At 40.5% G+C, this 20,496-nt stretch overlaps 1 protein-coding gene and 1 long non-coding RNA gene across 4 annotated transcripts in view; both read left to right on the forward strand.

The window, feature by feature from the left end:
* disco-r (disco-related) overlaps positions 1-20,496 on the forward strand; it is a 378,404-nt gene that overhangs the window by 238,402 nt on the left and 119,506 nt on the right. The gene's annotated exons all lie outside the window — the stretch shown is intronic.
* On the forward strand, positions 1,252-11,613 carry LOC137000325 (uncharacterized). The gene is made up of 2 exons (XR_010890586.1): positions 1,252-11,242; positions 11,398-11,613. It is a non-coding gene; the product is annotated as an uncharacterized lncRNA (long non-coding RNA).

Below are 20,496 nucleotides of genomic sequence, written 5' to 3' on the forward strand. Positions count from 1 at the left end.
AAGAGCTCGTATAGCTCGAGCCACGTATTATGGATAGGCACGGACAGAGATCCGTTTGTGTTCGCGATATCGTCGTGCAGTGGCGTACGTCCGCCGAGACATCGGACGAGGGTGCTACCGCGCTTATCGTCCGACAATCCAGACAACACGAGACAAGCGTTTAAAGAATGTGGTAAAGATATCTCAAAGACTGTCTAATATTTCAGACATCTGTTAGATGTCTCGGATGGCTTTGAACTTTCGTGTTGTTTGACAAGGTTGTTGGATGTAGCAATCGGCCGTGGTGTAGAAAATATCCGATATCCACTAATATTTCACTCGAACGAATTTTCTACTGTTTTCTTAGGTTATACTTTCTGTGATATAAATGTCGAATAGTAAATATTTAATTAATTACGATTAAAGCTAATCAATCTTGATAACGTAATCTCGATGATAATAATTTAAAATTAATCAAATATTTATTTCATTGATGACAATTTTTTAAATGTCTAAATTTTTTAATAATTTATAGCTTGTATGCAAAATTTTCGAAAATACTATTTAGCCAAGTTTTAATTGCGTTTTAATACTTTTAATTCAGAATTGAAGATCGGATTCTCTCGATAAATCGCGCATTTGCCGAAGTCGAGGCTACACCAATGTCGACGCATAATTTCAGAGGAGGCACAGTCATAAGGGGAACGTTGAGTAGTGTACGCTGTCGAACGCAGTTAATAACTGTCTAGTAACACAGCGGCAACGTTTCTTTCGTCTTGCGTTCATCGGTGATAATTAGCATCGTGTTACAGTAATGCCGTGCGCTTAGGCGATCCGTTTTATAGCATATCGCAGCCACTTTTGTAAGCTGTCGGTTGTCTTCTTGTCATTGACGATCGAATCTGTCATAACACAAACGCGAATATCAAATTAATTTGAAATGAAAGACGAAAACAATGTAGTCGATTTTTACATAAAAGAAACTTCTATATGTAAGGTAAGAAAAGGATTTTAGAGAAAATAATATCAATTTTATGACAAAAGTATTGTTCATTAGTTGTAATAGATGACGTCGCAAATCTTATTTTTCATTACTTATAACTGAAAAATCGTTAACGTCTCGCCGAAGAAAAATTAACTTGAAATTCTTCCTGGAATGCGCTTGTAATTTGTCATGCTAATTCAGCGACGATCTAGTACACCGGTATGCTCGCGCATGATGAAAGCCTTAATACGCGTCCACAATCTGTGCGACTGTCTCGGTTCGCTCAATTTACCGCCGGATACATGCGATCCGTTGCGAACGGCGGACAGCATGTGCTGGCGAGAGATAAGAGAAATTATCGTTAAAAACACGCCAGCGTGTCCGCTGCCGGCGCGACTTCGTCTCCCTTTTTCGTCCTGCATCGAGAGGGCACTCCGTTAAGCGGCTGCACTTAGGTTTTTGCTGGCCGGGCGAATCTCCGGTCGAATCGAAAAAAGCATCTGCGATCGCGCGCACTCCGGGACGACACACCGGCGGGGTGACCCGGGTCGGCCGGGATCCATTATCTCGCCCGCGTCTCTCGTTCTAACGAGGTCCCCCGCGCGAAATTAATGAAACGCAGGAGGGCCGAGGCGGGCACGAACGCGCGCGCGTGTGGATAAGTTATTATTAATGAGCCGGCCGCGGCCATTTCTGCCGGCGGTGAATGAAACGCGTCGCGGGGCTACATGAGTGATTTCACTACTCCACTTGCTTTTTGCGGCGCGACGAGGCGCGCTAACGAGAATCACCGGCGATCGTTGGCGCGACTCGCGGTATGAAGTTCGTCAAGGGAAGTCGCTGAATTTTTCCTCAATTGGATGATATAAACATATGTCATTTTAAACAAGAAAAACGAATATGTAGAACGGCGATTGAACGAAAGAATACGGAGGGAAGATGCCATGAGATAATTGCCAATATATAAAAGAGAGAGAGAGAGAGAGGGAGAGAACGTTACTGATAAACTCGAGGGAGAGGATAAAAGTGCATTTCCCCGGTCCCAGTCCATTATTTTGCGGCGAAGAAAAATAAAACCAGCCGCACATAATCCTCCGGTAATCCCAAATACACGTCCGGGGCGCCAAGGGCGAATTACTTTAGTTTGCAACTTCGTCCGATAATCACAGCGGTGGGCCCTGCCGCCAACCCCCTTTTCCTTTCGTCGTTCTCACTCGCACATACCGCTCCCTCTCGCCGCGTTCTACCTTCTTCGCGAGGCATAAAAACGGGCGTTCCATAATTGATTTTGTTCTTCGGAAGTTGGCATGCGCGCCCCGACAACGCACGTCGGGGGCCGCGGTGGCGGTAACGCAAAACTTGCGAAAAGCCTCGGCATTGCCGCCGCCGTGCTCGAGTGGGTCTCGAAGCCGTTAAAAGTTTTGTAACGATCCTTCGCGGAAATTCCCGATCGTCCGACCGCCCACGAACTTCTCGCCAGCCACGAGCTCTCTCGCCAGCCGACAATGGGAGAACTAAGGGGGCTAAAGAGGAAGAGAAGAGAAACACGAAGGGATGGGTGCGGGGGCCGGCTGAAGACTCCAGCCGCCCTCATTCGCGTCGCTCGCACTTCCGGTCTGAGTTTGCCAAGGATGGAAGGGGGAAAGGGGTGGAAACTGCCGCGATGAAAACGACACTCGAGCGAGGGTCTTGCGTTCGTCGGGTAATGATAATTAAACTTACGAGCGAAACCATGCGAAAGGTTCGCCCGAATTGGTAGATGAATTCACGAGCCACTATATTTTTATTCATGTTGGTGCTGCGGTACTTAATATAAAAATAGTTTTAGGAAAGAATAATTGTGAACAATATATTGTTCATTCAATTAATACATGCAAAGTTAAGAGCCGTCTCGGAGAAAATATAGTAATTGTGGAAGGATCTGCTTTCTGGTTAGCGGAAGAAAATCGGAAAGCGAGTTTTTAATTTGAAATTTATTTCATTCTCGCGTCCTATTTTTCTCCGTCGTACGGTTGGAATTTATTATTCATGTTGATTTTATATAATTCCTGATTTTTTCTTTTTTTAAAACGAGTAGACAGATATTACTGATATTATTTATTGATAAATGTTGTTTTGTACAATTGCCTGGCCGGACACTTTTACTTTCGACATTTACGACTTTTTACGTCAACTCTTCAATTGAGGAAGCGGTATATTGCGACCGCGAATAATAGCGAACATTTGGAATTTAACGTCGTGTCCGCAGAAACTTTCGAACTGCTTAACCTCGCGGCGAAAGGGTTAACGACCTTACGTCACCGTCCTCCTGTTCGGGCGAATTTTCACTCGCATACTTTTCATGCCGACGAAACTGCGCGGCCGCACCGGAGCGCTCACGTTGCGCGTCTCAACGTTCGCGGTGGCCTGCACGCCGGCCTGATGTATGGCGACAGAACTGGCAATTATTATCGGTGTATTACCGCGGCAAGCGTGCGTGGCCGTCATTGGAATTACCATATACTGTTATTTCGAATCCGCTTTTACAGTCGCCTCTAATGATAGTGGCGTTATATCTTCTCTCGATCCTTCCCGGAGCCCTTCGCCACCGGCCATCAATCTGGCTGGTAGTAAAACGATCTTCTTCGGCAACAGTCATACATAAATGTGTATCTAACCCGTCGGTGTTAATCTATAATAATTACGGCGAGATTAATTTCAGCAATCATTTTTCCTTGACGAGTTTGTAGATAGACGTCTTTTTTTATAATTTTATAATTTTTTAATTATTTTGAAAGCGAGATCCTTATATTAAAATTTATTTAACATGAAATTTACTTGATATTAAGGGAAAAAATGTTTATTTTTAATTATAAATAATGTTAGTTTAACGTTAATTTTAATCTTGACAAAAGCAAAATTATGTTGTAATTTATTTAATAATATCACTTTATGATCGCGATTTTCATCAGAGTTTTTTAATTTTTTAAATTAAATTATTCCAGCTGATTTTTTATTCAAACGCAAAAAAACTCAAAATATGATACCAAACATTAATTTATTATTGTTATAAAGCTTTTTTGGGACACTATACAGTTATTCGCAAAAGTCACATGGCAAATAGCCAGTCTCGATCACCGTGCGATATGAATGTCTTGCCATATTATCTCGCTGAACGCATTACCGAAGACAGTACGACAGTTGCCGAAGAGAAAATCGCTGAGCAGCAGAACGCATTAAATACGGCAGTTAACGTGGCTTTCACACCAGGGATTTCTTTTTCGTGTCTCGAGATAGACGATGGCGAGGCGGATTGGTACGGTGGACGCGGCATACGATCTCTCGAAGTAGGACTCTCGAGCGGACGACCGCTCGGCGTTTCAAAGCCGACAGTCCACCTCGTATAAATCATCCTAATAACCGTGCGGTTCCACCTGCGGACTCGCCAAAACGCATATACATATTGCACATATATACATACGCTTCGCATACAGGTATATATATATATACATTTATATATATATATCGCGTACAGGTATATATACATATATATATGCGCAAGCGTACATTTCGTTTGCCCCGCGCGAATATCGCATGCATTATTCAGAGACCCGGAGACTGGCTGCAACAACCATCGCGCGCGAGAGACCGGCTTTGCATAAGCGCTGACGATGAAAACCGCGCGCGGATATAGGCGCGTCGATCCGCGCGTTCCCGATTTGTATTCATCGATAACCATCGCGCAAAGGCGTTATAATTGCTCCTGGCTCTGAGTTTTTTGGAGTTTCTCTCGCTCAAAGGCGTCTCTTTCGTTGATTTATCAACTTTCGCGATGTCTTCTGTAATATCCATATTTAATGTCAGTGCGATCATTTATAATTTTGTCGGAATTTATGAATGGAAACGACGGAACATTTTTAAGACGGATTAGCAAGATGAATTGAACGCGAATGAAAATCAAACGCTGACGAATATTCTGTTTGCATTCACTGCGGCGAATTCGCATCTCGCGGGCTTTAACAGCGAAAATTCGCATTCGCTGTTCGTTCGTTGTTTTCGTCCTCGAACATCACCTTTTCGAAGTGCGATTACGGTGCACATCGTGCGCATACATGCCACCGTAGTTCAATTAGCACGGCATAATTAGCGCAGCGTTGCTTTATTAGCAGGAGACAACGTCCCCCGGCCGACGGGCATTGTTGGTAACCGCCAGTAATCTCCCCGTGTTTGCGTTGGCCGTGCACGTGTTAATAAAGCCGTTTGCATCCTACTCGAGAAGCATCGCAGCTCGTGTTGCAGTTAACGCGCCCGCGCGCCTGTTGTTCCGTTCTCGGGCCGAATACTTCAAGACGTCGTATTATTCATTAATTAACGCGAACGTTTGAGAATACAGATCTGAACCGTGAAAAGTGTAACTCGAAGGCAGACGAAGAAGAAGAATAAAAATTTGTACAACCGCAATGAATAATTTGTGTTAAAATTGATCATGAAGCAAAGCTCCCAGCACGACACTCATTCATTTCTTTATCTTCGAGTTGCACAATCGCAGCATCGCTCGTGGTCAAAAGAGGACGTTCTCTTTGTCGTACCGTAGTTACGAAACGGTTTCGAAAGACATTTCGTTTTCAAGTATCGTTGGATTTGGGTCGTCGTTGTTCGACACGGGTGGTCCACAGCAACTTCGATCGTGACGATCGCTCTTTGACGTAACGATCCGCAGACACCGATCGTACATTGTATACGACCGAAATTGCTCCGACTCATCATTGATAACGAGATATCCGTCTTGCATTTCCCGACGTACCGATGCATCTTTGATGCTCGATAAACGCTTGATATCTACTCTAATTTTAATTAATGATCAATAATTAATTATAAATTAAAATTAAATTAATGATGATAATTTACCTGCATTGAAATAAACAGCTATTTTATTATAAATTATCGCTGCGATTATATTTAATTAATATTTGATAAGAGTTTCTAATTACATTGTTAACATATAGCGCATTTGTTTGAAAACTATTTTGGAATTTATGTCGACACTTGAAATTGCTATTGAATTAATGTTGAAACCCCCCGTTTGACGCCACAGACAATTTTTTCGTGCATAAGAATAGGCATTATCGCTTGAAAGGATTACTATCAGAAGAAATTAATATGGTTCTAGCAGCCCCTCACTTCCGGATCGTAAGCATTGCGTACACATGACCGGCATTATTCCACAGGAATGTATCATGACCGCTATTATCGTTAACATGTAAATGTTGCCGGTCTAATGGTGTCTTAATTGAGTCGACCATTAAACCCTTCTATGTACCTGACGCACTGCCCTCATGCTTGTGAATATTAAGATATTAGGCTCGTTCGCATAATATGGGAATTAGAGCGCTGATCGCCGGTTGCGCGATCGCCACGAAAAAAATGGCACGGTCGATTTTTGATATCAGATATTAATATAGAAAGTAATCGTCGATCATAAAGCGAATTCATTAAGCAGTCACGAAACTTTCCTCTATGCACGTTTGAATTAATAAAATATTTATAAGTCGCAAAATTTTGCAAAATTTTATCTATAAAACTAATCAAACTAGTTATTAAAGCAACAAATAGTAATTAATATTTATGTATATAAAATATAATAATTGTTTTTGAAAATATTTACATTTATTCGTAAGGATAAATTAGTTTAAAATTATAATTTTATGTTATAAATATGAAAGATGTAAAAAAAAGTGTAGCATTTAAAAGTCTTAGAAAGTCTTGAAAGATTTAATTAATTAACTTAAATCATACACGCTAATAATATTTATACCTTTGTGTTTCGGTTATTTAGTCGCGATTTAATGCAACTTAACATAAGCGATCGTGTAAAGAAGTTCGGGATAAAAAAAATCAGCTCGGGGAAGGGTGGAGTCGGAAGCGGCGCGGTAGAGCGAGCCTGATAGAGCCATAAATAGCGCCATAGCTCATTGATCCGCATAATCGCATGCATTACTGCTCTCCTCTCTCGCTGCGCGTTTCGCTCGCGGTTTTCGCTTTTCGAGCCGGCGGCTGTGTGCCGTGTGTACCATTACGCCGGTGAACGAGGAACCACCCCTTTCACCCTCCGAGAACGCGCGATGCGCTTTCGACGGTGACGATCATCGCTGCCTGCATAAACGATTCGCACGAGCCGACTCATCTCGATGCGCTCCGCGATATCACGCAGTAAATAGCAGTCGGAAAAGAAAAGAGTTAAATGCGACAGGTGGTATTTTGAATTGAGGCATTGAAATAAAAGAAACGGTATTATTCGTGCAATCATCGCGCTTTGATACGATCGCGAAACAACTACTTTGTACTTCGGTTAACTGCATAATTTCGGTATTGCATAGATTGTTCAATGTTTTATATATGTAGTTCACTTTAATACTAAAATACTCTTAATTTAGATACTTTGAAATTATCGATAACATAAACAATTTTTTATTTCTGCTTTACATTTTACATACTAATAATTATTTTTAATTAAAATTTTGTAGATTAATATCTTTATCTTACAATTAATATACGTTACATAAAAGATAACTGACACTAATTGTGCCATGAAGAAACTTATGAAAGCCGAAAAGTAAATTCTCGAATTGGAGAGTGCAAACCTGTTTGTATGCGATCTTTGTTCAGTTCTGGCGAAGACAGTGCCAAAGTCTTGTTCAAACCTGGCAAGTTTCCAATCACGTGATCATCTCCATGCGCTTTAACGTCGGCTGTATTTGTTTGCGCTTGGACCGACGCCTTCTATACGTCGGGTGTTATAAGTCAAAAATACATCTTTTCGTATTACAATGTGATCCAACGAAGTAATTACAAATTTACTTAAACATATATATTTTAATCATTTTTACAATTATGACATTTAAGTTTGAGGTATAAAACGACAAAATAGACCCAAACATTTTTAATCAAGTTTGTCTTAAAAGGGGCATATAAACTATAATGAAAAATGCGTAACAAAATTTAAAACTTTAATACCTCGTAATTAAAACAAAAATAGTGTTTTTAAATTAAAACTTTCTTTTAATTAAAGAGAAACATACCGGATCTGATAAATAAAACAGTTGAAAATTTTATTCGCTACAAACGCTAGTGTACAATTTGTACAACAATATGTCCTTTTTTTCATAGACCAGTTACAATCATATGTTTTCGCGTAATTTCCGGCTGTCAGCCTGCGGATCGGCCGACCACAAAATATAGAGGCGTGTCGATAAACTGATGCCGAGACGTATGATACGTCCCCCCCTTTAGAAAAGCGGCCTGAAAAGTGGCCCTTTGAGCACCGCATCGTCGGCATACGGTATCCCGCGGGGGCGGCGGCTTTGACCCGGTAATAGCGTGCCGAGAAGAATGGGAAATGTCACCAGGGGGCGACGAGCGCACGGACCTTCGCCAGGTCGGGGAGTCAACCGCGAGCCTTTTTTGTTCGGGCCGACGACGGCGCATGAGCCCGGGGCCCACATGGGGACTGGATCGTTCTCGCGGCGTCATTAGTCCTCCTCGTCGACGTGAGCCTGTACTTCAAACGGATAGAAACGTTTTACCGCGGAGAGACGTTTCGCCGTGAAACGAAATTACATCACCGAAAAAATGTCTCAGCGGAGGGAGATTGCGCAGTTGGAAGAGCGTGAGGCGCCATCGCGCCAGAGAAGGTATTCCCTCGTGAAAAACGTTTCTCACCTTTGAAAAGGTGTTGTATGGTCGAAAGGCAATTAATCATGAAGAGGCGTTCATTATGTCACGGAGAGATAGTTGGGAAGACCTGCATTTTTAGTGGGGAGGTCATAATGATTTTGTCGTGAAAATTTTATCCTGCCGCGATAAAAGCTTCACAAGATCACATTTTGTAGAAAGCTACAATAGATAAATAGATCAAATATCAATATAAAATAAGTTTTATCGGTATTGTATTTGAAGAATGTCGAGTATCTAAATGTGTGATGTTCATCGTGAGCGTGAAGTCTGGGTCATGTGGCTTTCCGCTGAGCGGACATTTCACGATGAAAAGATGTGTGCGGAGAGATGCTTCGGGAAAACCGTTTTTCATGACGGAAAGGCATTCCTTTCTCTAGTAAGTTTCACGCGACGCCCCTTTCGGCTTTTCGTGAACGATGACTATACGGGAAGAAATCGAGATGTCACCTGGTGACCGAGCCGCGCCCATACAATGCGGAATCGAGTCGATGCTTCATATTAATTAGTCGGTGAATGCCCACTCGATCGCGCGGACATAAAAAAGATACTTCGCACGCACGCATCGAAGCGGGACGCGCTCGCTGCTTTTATCTCGCAATTTCTTCGCGAAGCTAATTATCGTGCAAAAAAAAAGGCGAACGTCATTCAATGTGCATTTACGATGTTCCCGACTAATTGAGCTTGTTTATCCGCGACGTCGAGCGCCTTCGCGAAAGTCGACGCGAGAAGTACGGAACGACGTAATTATATCCTCGCGCACCTGTGTTACTCGCAATGCGGAGATGCGCTTTTAAATTTTCGACACCTCCAATAACAAAGAATAATCGAGAAGTATAAATAAAATTGTAATGAGAATTTGAACCTCGATGTAAATATCTCTCGGCCCGAGAATGCCGAACAATCTTGAATTATAAATAGTTCACAATTTCATTCGACTAATTGTCTTAATTCGTAAATTTGCACTAATGCAGAAATATTAACGCATTGAATTCGCTTACATCTTTTCGTTTGTTCCTCTCAAAAGTCTTACTGTTCCCTACTCCGATCGTGTGATGACAACACATCATATTGAAATCCGAGTTTGATTAATTTCGTCGAATTCCAAATTGTTACAAGGTCGATCGTACGTTACAGCGTTCGATAAGAAGTTACAATTCGGGACGACCGAACGTGTTCGAACGCGGCGGGGCGTTCCTCGGCGTTTCGATATTGGGCTTGCAAGGGTTATCAAGGTTACCATAGTTACCAGGTAGATAGGTCAGGTAGATTGGCAGGGCCCCGGGTGTGGGAAGGTGGCCCGTGCCAGAGAACGAGATGGCCGCGGAGATCCCTATCGTTTCCGTAGCACGCGCCTCCGCTACGCGATTACACGGAATCCCGGGGCACAGTCGAAGAAAAGAAAACGTGTGTGTTCCACCTAAATGGCGCCACCGCGCGATCGAACACACAATGGAGTGCCGTCAGGTGGTGGCGGTTATCGCGGAACCGAGGAATTATTTATATACCCCCGGAATCGCGCGGGCGGCCGAGAACAACTTTTTCCTCGCCCGAAATACCCGTCGGCAATCTCGCGCGCGCGCGTGCGGCCGCATCCTCATTTTCTACGTTCCTAATTGTAATTTATAATTGGACGCGCGGGCGCGGAGGAACTTTCCGCGATCGATAATTAACTGTGCACGCGGAGCGAAGTATCAGCGAACTTCTTGCGCCCCGATGTGGGCGTACCTACTCTCTCTTTCTCTCTCTCTCTCGCTCGCTCGCGTTATTATATTATTATACATATTTCGCATCACAGATCCTATCGCGTCTCTTGATGACTGTTAGGTAGGTAAGAACGCTGTCAATATTTACGTTCCAATGCGAAAACTGTACGTCTCTCTCCTCGACCTCTTCTTCTATCGGGCACTTTTCAAATAATGCTCGTATCGTGTTCAGTTCAATACGTTCTATCATACAGATCAGTCACACAGTTACGATACATTCTATCATACACAATGTCTTGGGAATCACTATATCTACAGCACTCTTGGTTGAAGACACATTTTACAAATAAGGAGCAAAATACGGAAATTTTTGATTTTGCAGCAGAATGTCGAATTTGTGGAAAGCAAATAGTATATTTCCACGATATAACACTTAGGAAACACGTATTGGATAAGCATGAAAAGCTTTACAAGTTTGAAAAGTATTACAATAAATATAATACTTACTGGAAATATGTCAGGTTCACAAAACAAGTAACAACAGAATGTATTTTATGTCATAAAATTTTGTCAAGTGGTAATATAATAACGACCTCAATCATAGAGGATCACGCACAAGATCATTCTCTACAGCTACAGCACAATAAACGTCGATATTGGGTATGGAAATACGCGAAACAAGATAAAAATTTTGCGAAATGTATTTTATGCAATACAAGTGTAGAACTTAGGTTTTGCATATTCAAGTTAGAATGTCATATGTTAAGACATTCAGCCGAATCGGTAAAAAGAGATAAACAAGAAAAATTATATAATCAAGCTGGACCGTCGACAAGTCATGCAAACTGAAAGAAAAACGATTGTGAGTTTTTATTATATTTTATTAATTATTATGATTTATTAATATTTATTATTACATTTTATTATTTGAATGATGTACTCAATACATATATGATAAAAACAACAAGAATTAAATAATTAATATTTGTTTTTGATATATTATAAATGTTTATATAGATTTACTATATAGAGCTACATAGAGTTTGATAATGGAAATGATGATAGCAGCATTTTTAAGTAGCATCTCATGACTAGGAATAACGGCAATCTTGACTTTGTCCTAAGTGAAATTTGAAATACATGAAGATATTAGTATATCTAATCTGAATTATTCGTCACATATGTGATAGTTATATAATAGTCAGATAGTGATAATTAGATATAGTTATATAACTATATCAGGGTTTTATAAAATTAAAAAATTTAAAGTTAAATGTATTTATAAATTTACATTTCAACATAATAGTTTAAATTTATAAAATTATAAATTGTATTTACAAATTTAACATATTACATACTTTAAATTTTAAAACATTACGTGATTTAAATTATGCTTTAAAATAAAAAATCTGTTTGTACATTTTAAAAAAGGAAAATAATTTTACGAATATAACAATGATTTTTCTATAGTAATAAATTTTCGAGTGACGTACTCACTTGTCATATATAATAAGAATAACAAAAATCAAATAATTAGTATCGGTTTTAATATCTGTTACGAAATGTTTATATAAATTTGATCGAATCGTGTTCTATAGCTTGAAACCGATACAAAGTCTACGTCACTCAATATTTGAAATAAGATCGTTAGATTATATGTTTTGCAATTGAACATAAAAATATTACTTCTTTTTTGTACAATATTTTAATGAAGAAGGACGTCAGAATCTTTAGTAAATCACTTAATCACTTATCATTTTAAGAAAGAATTGGAGGATCATGTATTTCACAGTTAGGCGGAGAGTTAAAGTTGTAATACAAAGGTAAAATCTGAATTTTACATGCACTGTTTAGAACGTCATGTACCATCACGTTCAGACTTGAATCTGTATTGAAATAGAATAAAACAAGTTGTTCTATACGGATTCAGTATAAATTTAAATCTGAACATGATGATATATGATGTTCTAAATTGTGCATGTAACAATTTAGGTTTTATTTTTGTATTACAACTTCTATGCCCCAACGCAAAATACATAATCCTCCTGTTCTTTTTTAAAATGATCGTGTAAGTGATTTACTAAGAATTTCTTTTTTTGTGCATAAGAAGGCAATATTTCCAAATCCATCCACGAATTAAAAATCCACGTTATTAAAAATAATAACATGGATATTATGTCCTTCCGTATTTACCAATGTATCCGCACTCCTACTTTTTACATGATTATTCAAAATGATTTCGTAAAGTCATATGAAATATAGACGTCCAAACTCTTCAAAAATTATTTACACAAGCATTGTATAAAGAAACTAAAGGAATATACATTTCGTGAATGGATTTTGGAAACATTGCCTTCTTACGCATGACAATTTGGTACAAAATTACTGAATATATTTTTTAATATTTATATAAAATTTTTAAATACGAAGAGTAGAGGAAAGTACGAATACCGCCATGGAGATACGTTTATTATTTGAACAAATTATATTTACAATATATTATCTGTGCAAACGTTTTGTTTAAACTTGAATCTTTAGTAAATAATGTATGAAACATGTAGAAAATTGTATCATTTTACTATTTTAATATTATCAATATTATTTAAAAATTCCTCGATCTCATGATTAATGTTGCTTAAAGTATTATAAGCATGTGTAGGAGATTGTATCGTTTCATTATTTTCATGTTAAACTTATTTAATAATTTCTCGATTACGAATTTAATATTATTTCTAAAGTAATTCAAGCATATAGCAGATTGTATCATTTTATCATTTTTTAATGTTATTCTAAAATATTTTAAAATTTTTGAACTATGAAATTAATGTTGTATCTAAAGTAGGAGATTGTATTATTTTATTATTTTAATGTTACGGTTATTTAATTTCTCGAACCTTTTGCGAATTTGACGTTATTATTTGCATGATAAATTGAGTTTTTAGCACATAGCTTTGCTCGTGGAAATAACATATATTTTGAGATTTATATAAATCATTTAAATCATTTAAATATAATTCGAGATTGATTGTATATTCATACAGATACATATAACATATGATAATAATTGTTACATTTATAATATATGTACATGAAAAAAATATATATATATGTATATAAGAAAATGTTTTATTTAATTATGTGGTATAATGCGAGTATATTGCGCTATACAAATATTCAGCACGCTCCTAAAAATTAAAAATGTGGTAAAGCGAAGAAAAATTAAAATATTATATTTTTTCGTGTAACCACGGTCGTTATATTTTCACTTCGAGAACAATGAATTACAGAGCTGGCTCAAGAAGCCTCGGTAAAGCGCCTAATGTAAATAAATACGTATGGTCTGGTCCGCACCGACTCTGCTCGATGGCCGGCTACATCGCGTAGCTAGCATTATTCGTAGGAAACGAAATAATCGATCATGTGCGATAGATTATAATCGAACATGATATATGTAACCGCTGATCATGATTCACTCAAAGAATGCATCGCCGACAACTAAATCGATTACAAAAAAAAGATACGTTTAATTTTGATCAAGTTGAATAAGCAATATTAAAGCGATTTATTCTTGCTTTAATATAGTGCTCGGAATTAATCGAAACTTTTTGGCTGATTTTTGCGGTCGACGTTCACTTTTCTCTCTTTATCGTTCGCACCGTAATAGTTAGAGCCAGATACTGTAAAAGTTTTAAATTCAAAAAGTAACAAAATCTGACAAGTGTGTATGAAAATGCGCCAAGCATAAAGCAAGTATAATAACAAAATAATCTTTTATTATACGATTAAAAATCTGACAAAATATTGAATAATTGTATTTAAAAACTTGTTAAATCAATTGTTATTTACATCTTTTCACACATCTGTTATAGAGATCTTGTCCGGATAGAAAATTTTATTATGAAATGCGGACTATTTGACATTCGATCTTGAGATGCAAATTGTTGCTAGATCTCTTCTTCCTTCCCTCCCTCCCCCCCTCCCACTCCCCTCTCTCCTTCCTTCCCTTTCTCTTCTTTCTTTCTTCCTTCCTTCCTCCCTTCTTTTTTTCTTATCCTTTTTCCTTGACAAATTATTCGTTTTCTACTTTCTCGTCAGTTTACTATCGATTTCTCATACTTCACAATCAATTGACTTCCGACTATCGAACAATTGATTGGATTCGTCGGAAATAATCACAAACAGATAGTGAAATCGATATAATCTTGTCAGAAATATTGAAATATGACAAACTGGAGAAAATATGCGCGTTTTTCCGTATCTATACTTTCTAAACCTTTACAGATTTCAATCTGTAATTACAAGTCACACTTGTACTATGTAATTATACATTAATTTAGATTGTAAATCACACTTGTACTGCATAATTACATGTTAGTTTTCCACGAGCTTTTCACCGTGATAATTGCTTTTCACTGAATAGTATCAGTTTTCTTCGCAATCGATAACTTTCCGGTAGCGTTGCTAGTGCGACTGATCGAGATCGCGATGAGGCTTTCGGTAAACGAAGAGACGCGCGGCAATCAAGAGCAAAAAGGCGCTGTCCCTTGTCTGGCTGAAAGCGCTGGCAGATTAAAAGTAAAAGAAAGGAGAGAGATGGAACGAGATGGAAATGGAAGCCGAGGAAGAGGGAGAAGGAAAGAGAGAGGGACAGTAAAAGAGAACAGGGGACGGAGATGAGAGAAGAAACAAAGGGCCGAGAGGGGAAGTGGCCCTCTCTAAAAGCCAATCAAAGGAATGACAGTCCGCTGCCCGCCTCGTAACCTTCAAAAGGGCTGCCCGAGGGCTGACACCGGATTGGGCATCGAGCTACTCCATATTGATGAGTGACCGACCGGTCTCTCTTAGCTCGAAACAATTGCGGCGCCTTCGGTGCCGAATCGAGATGCGTACGGACGTATCTCTCGGTGAGATTTCAATAATCGAACTGGTCTCAGTCGATGTTTTCCGCCGCTTCTCTTTGCTCCTTTCGGAATATAATTACGAGATTTTTATGGCACTGAGAAACGATTATGATACTGAGAATCGGTTTTTTAGGACACAATTTTACAACACACAATTTGAGAAGATATTTTTATCAAATATTAAGATATTTCTTACACTTGAATATATATAACTAGGAGACATATTTTTTTAGAATTTTTTAATGATAATACGTAATATTAAAAATCATATAACTAGTCTATCGAAATTGATTTATCTTAATTTTGAATTATAAATTTAATTTCTTTATGTTAAGCGTTTAAAGAAGTTATACAGATATCACAAAAATTTATAACACAAAAAGGTAAAAGAACTCAAGTTCGAAAGTCTTAATATTAGCCTGCACGTTATTTTGTTTGTCGATTGAATTATACATGCATAATATATACGCAAGTTACATCTTCACGAATGAGAGTGGACATTTCGATTACGTCAAGCGCGACAAAACATTATTTTCCATAAAGAAGTTATCAAATACGCATTATCTTTCAAACGCTGTCACAGTACTGCAGGTCGTGCTTGTCAAGGCCGATGCTTGCAGAGTCAGGTTACTCTGCAAGAGAGCAAGCACTTTGTGATTTATATTATACAGGGAGTTTTAGAAGTCGCACACATTTAAATTACACATGCAAATCGCGAAAAACCGCAGTAGTTTCAATACGGAGGTTTACATTAACGTTTGATTATTATTCAAACAATTCAAGAATTACAGCAAATAAATCTTCTTGAATACAAATTAATCACATTATTATATTTATTATTATTATAATTATATCTTGTTTACAATTTTCAATTATTTTTATCTTAGGGGGGTTTCACTTTTTTAAGTATTAAAATTTTTTTTAAATTACAAAACAAAATTGCAAGAGAAATTACGTAATTTCTGAAACACCCTTTGTACACCAGAGCAGATTTGCTGGACGAATGCGTTGACACTGCCATGTTGTTCGCGACAGCGCAGCGTGAGTGACATCAAGGCAAAAATATCAACACAGGTTATCACGCGGGGTTATCCTTACGAGACAAAACTAAAATGGCATGTTGTATGTACGAGCGTCAACCGCGTGTCATCGTTTTATCGTTTTAATGGTCGTCTAATTAGTGTCCCCTCGCTTTATTAACTCCCGCTCGCCGCTTCGCTCTGTCTCTGCCTCTCTCTGTCTTTCTCTCGCGCGCAATTAAAGACCACTTCGATGAGTCGCCCGAATAAAAGAAGAAAAGCGGTTGATAATGATGCTCCCGCTAAAGACTGCCGCGAATTTACGTCGACGGACTCTCGTTTAAAGATGCGCTTCGGCACCGTAACTACTGAAATGTCCCCTTAAACAAAACTGTCCTCCTTTTACCTAGGGAAGGAGTAACGTAATAAAAGCCGAAGTATCCGAGGAGCAGCTGCTCAACATGAATGCATGCGTCATTACCTGCGTTAATAGGGAGAAACATACTTAATATCGATATTAGTATCGTAAAAAGTTATACGGAGAATGCCTTATTAAAGATATTTTCTGCGTATCGATGATTGGTGACAATCGGACAGTCGTATTAATTGCGTGATTGTTTTTATTGAGCAATCCAATTCTGCGCGTGTCGATTTTTATGCGCAATTTCGATGCGTCTGCATATCTGAAAGAAATGAAAGTGATAACGTGCACGTGAACATTCAATGACATAAATTTGTCATCTACGATTGTTGTGATCTGCTAAAAAATAAAAAATTTATGAACGTAAACAGAATTCAGTTACGTAATGTCTCGGACGTATCTCTTATTAAAGGATGGAAAAATTACAAGGCAATAATAATAATAAAATATTTATTCCTATTTAAAATTTTTATGCTTACGTCAAACGATGACACATAAGTAATGCGCAGCGCGAATTGACTAATTAGCAACGCGGAAAAGAAACCTCGAAAGTAAATAACATACCTTTTTTAAGGTGGGATACGTTTACGATGCTCGATCGCGTGTTTTATGTGTGCTTTTTTATCAGTATCAAATGATAAATGCAGATACAAATAACAACAAAATGACTTGCAAAGAGAAGTATATTTTGGAATTTGATTTAACCGAGTCCACGCATCACGTCTTGTTACCGTGGCTCGTAACATAAAAAAGAAGTTGTGTAATAACACGACATCGTTATCTACCTTAAATATGCATTCCATCAGTCCATCCACAGCTTGCTTTCTCGTATAGAATTGTGTTCTGACTTTTTATACAATATTCGTCATTTACAAAATATGTATTTTGTCAAAAAGGATAGATAGAGTAATCGTTCACGAAGCTTAAGTTGTGTTAAAAGAGAGAACAAGACGAAGCAGTAGATATGCGATTAATGCAATGTCCGAGGCAAGAGAAGAAGAGCGAGAAGTTTTATTTGTCAAATAATGAGCCTCGCATATTAAACGGCCCTTTGACGCGTCTTCGTGCCGGACGCTGCGCTTCGAACCACCTCGGAACAACGGGTTACCGCTGTTACCGGCACCAGAAGCGACCTGCGAAGGGAATTCAAGGAGGCGTAGTCATCCCAAGCGCATAACTCTCGGTCGCGGAGGGCAATCTCTTAGCTCGACAATGCGTCGGTGATTGTGGAAGTCGGGGGAGGCAAGCGCGGCGGCCGTAGAGCCGGAGAGAAGAGGCGCGGGAGGTGGAACGAAGGAGGACGAGTCGGAGCGAAGACGAAGGAGACGAGGAGAAGAAGCAGCCGAGCGAGATCAGCGAGATGACGGATACCCGGTTTCACCCCGTGGAAGTCACAACAATGTTTGTTAGCCGGCGTTATGCCGGCACGCAGGCAACCTTTCCATCACGTTTCCCGGTTAAACTAATGGCCGCCACGTCGTGAGGTCCTGCGGGATGACTGCGCGCTCACGGCACACTGAAAACAGCGCATTTGTTAGGGACGGGGCCCCGAGTTCTCGCGGGATTATTACGAAAGGGCAACGGCGGGACGCGAGGAGCGAAAGAGAGAGAGAGAGAGAAACCGAAGAAGCGGAGAAACGAAGGAGAGAGGAAGGGAGGGAGGGTGGTGGATTGAAGAAGGCATCTCTCGTAGAAGCACCGAGCGCCGCGCGACGGCCCGCAGAGGGGTTGAGGGGAGGGACCGAGGGCCCAGGAGAAGCGACGAAACAAAAGAAGAGGGAAGACCGATGCTCGGGGATAAATCAAGACTAACCAGCCGAGAGCGCGGCCTTTAATTCATGCGCGTGGGATGCGCATCGGCGGCGCTCTTCGGGACGATACCTCCGTTGCGGCGCGGAGGAAGAGCGGCGGCGGCGGCGTCCGTGAGGGGGACGCCGATCCGAGGCGGCGGTGGATGAGGAATGGGCCTTTTGAGGGCACGAAGATTCGCACCTCTCGATGCCACGGCGCGTAACTGTGTGGGACGACGACGGCGCAGCGGCGCGGGACCGTGTTTCACGAGTGTTTATGCGAAGGCGGAGTTTCGCAAGCGAAGACTCTCTTGTCGTCCCGCGAACGAGAGTTAGGCGAGGTCGTTACGAGATTTACGAAATCCACGACTCCTCCGGGACTGTAGCGCCGAGATGAAACGCGCCGCGTGGTAATCGATGCACTTCTGCGTTCGTGTTTCAGGCCGGTTAGACCGTTGGAAAATGCGTTTCCTCGATGTAAATTAGGCGACGATGAGGTATGATCCAATCTGGAAAGAAATTAGGAAAAGTTTAGGGTGCGTTTATAGTTTTAGTTGAAATCGAGGAGCATGTGGTCGCGCAAGATGAGTTTCTACTTAAGTGCGTCATCTGGTGACGCGGAATCCCTGTAATTTACAAGCATTACGACGGTCCTGTTTTTGTAACAAAATTTTCCATAACATATTGCAGCCAGTCTCCACATAATTTCCATAATTGCACATTTCTATAAGTACTTTTCTACGAAATTATGCCGATACATCATTATAAAGTGCACAATTACAATTCGATAATTTCCCTCGAATGCATTTGCAGAAAAAGACATGTCTTATTCAAGGAAGCACCGAAATAATTTACGGGTTGGATTGTAGCGCGGCGGCGATTTGATATTCGGGCGCGCAAACTCGCGGTATCATTGAGAAAGAGCGGACCTTGAAGCGGCACGACGCTAAGTACTGGCGCGCGCGCGCCCGGTAGCAATTTATTCATTGCGCCCGCTAACTGGCGGAGCATTGAAAACCCGCCACGGTAATCTGCATTCATTTGAATAAATAACCGATCAATAACCAATAATAAGTTGGGCAATCGCTGGTTTGTCGTCCCGGCAATCCCGAGCCCCGGCGTGATAAACTGCCCCTGCAATGCAACCGCGTACTCGCGCTCGCGAACTTGACACTCACACGACGGCGAATCCCGCGTATTTGGGTCAGTGGGCGAAACACAGTCGCAATTTACACTCTTCCGCGTTTCATGCGCGACCGTCATTTTTTACCGATAGCCGCGCCTGCGTCGGAGAATAATTGCCGGTTTCGCCGACACGCTAATGTCGCACTAGGAAAAAAAAAGAAGAGCGAAGCGCGTAGGTGATACATAGAATGCTCGCGTGTGCTCCGTAATGAATTTTTACGATCGTTCCCCTCGTACACTAGCTCGAGCATAGCTCTCGGAATCCGCAAGCAATCTGCCCTTCGGCAGGAATTTTCGTAATGAGTCGGGAGGGAAAAAATCCACATCGTAAACTGATACTTTCTTCCGGCGATTCTTTCGCTCCGCGGCGGGGTAGAAACGTGCGAACGTCTCTCGTCAACCTCGCCGTACTCAATCTCACTTGCAAATCTGGATGGCTTGCACCTGTGTGCATGTTTCTCTGTGTGGCTGGGTGGTTCCGAAATGTGGAAGCAAAGTACCAGGGACAGAAATCGTGGTCCTGTCGGGAGTCCACGGCGCGCACCGGTCCCAGCAAGCCAATTTGTGACTGACGAGGCGATTGGTAATAAGCAACGGGGAGACTCAAATTGCTTGAGTTTTTCTGCGGTCGTTCATTGGATGTTGTCGTCGAGGTAGCCCCCGAGAATCGTCTCTCAGGACGCCGCGGCGAGCGGAATCGGGAGGGGTGAAGGAACGAGCTGCTGGGACCGGGGTGAAGAAAAAAGGCACGACGATCCAAGACGATCCCATTAACCGTACCTCTCCCCTCCCTCTCTCAC

Source organism: Linepithema humile, chromosome 6 (assembly GCF_040581485.1).
Source record: "Linepithema humile isolate Giens D197 chromosome 6, Lhum_UNIL_v1.0, whole genome shotgun sequence".
Taxonomy (NCBI): domain Eukaryota; kingdom Metazoa; phylum Arthropoda; class Insecta; order Hymenoptera; family Formicidae; genus Linepithema; species Linepithema humile.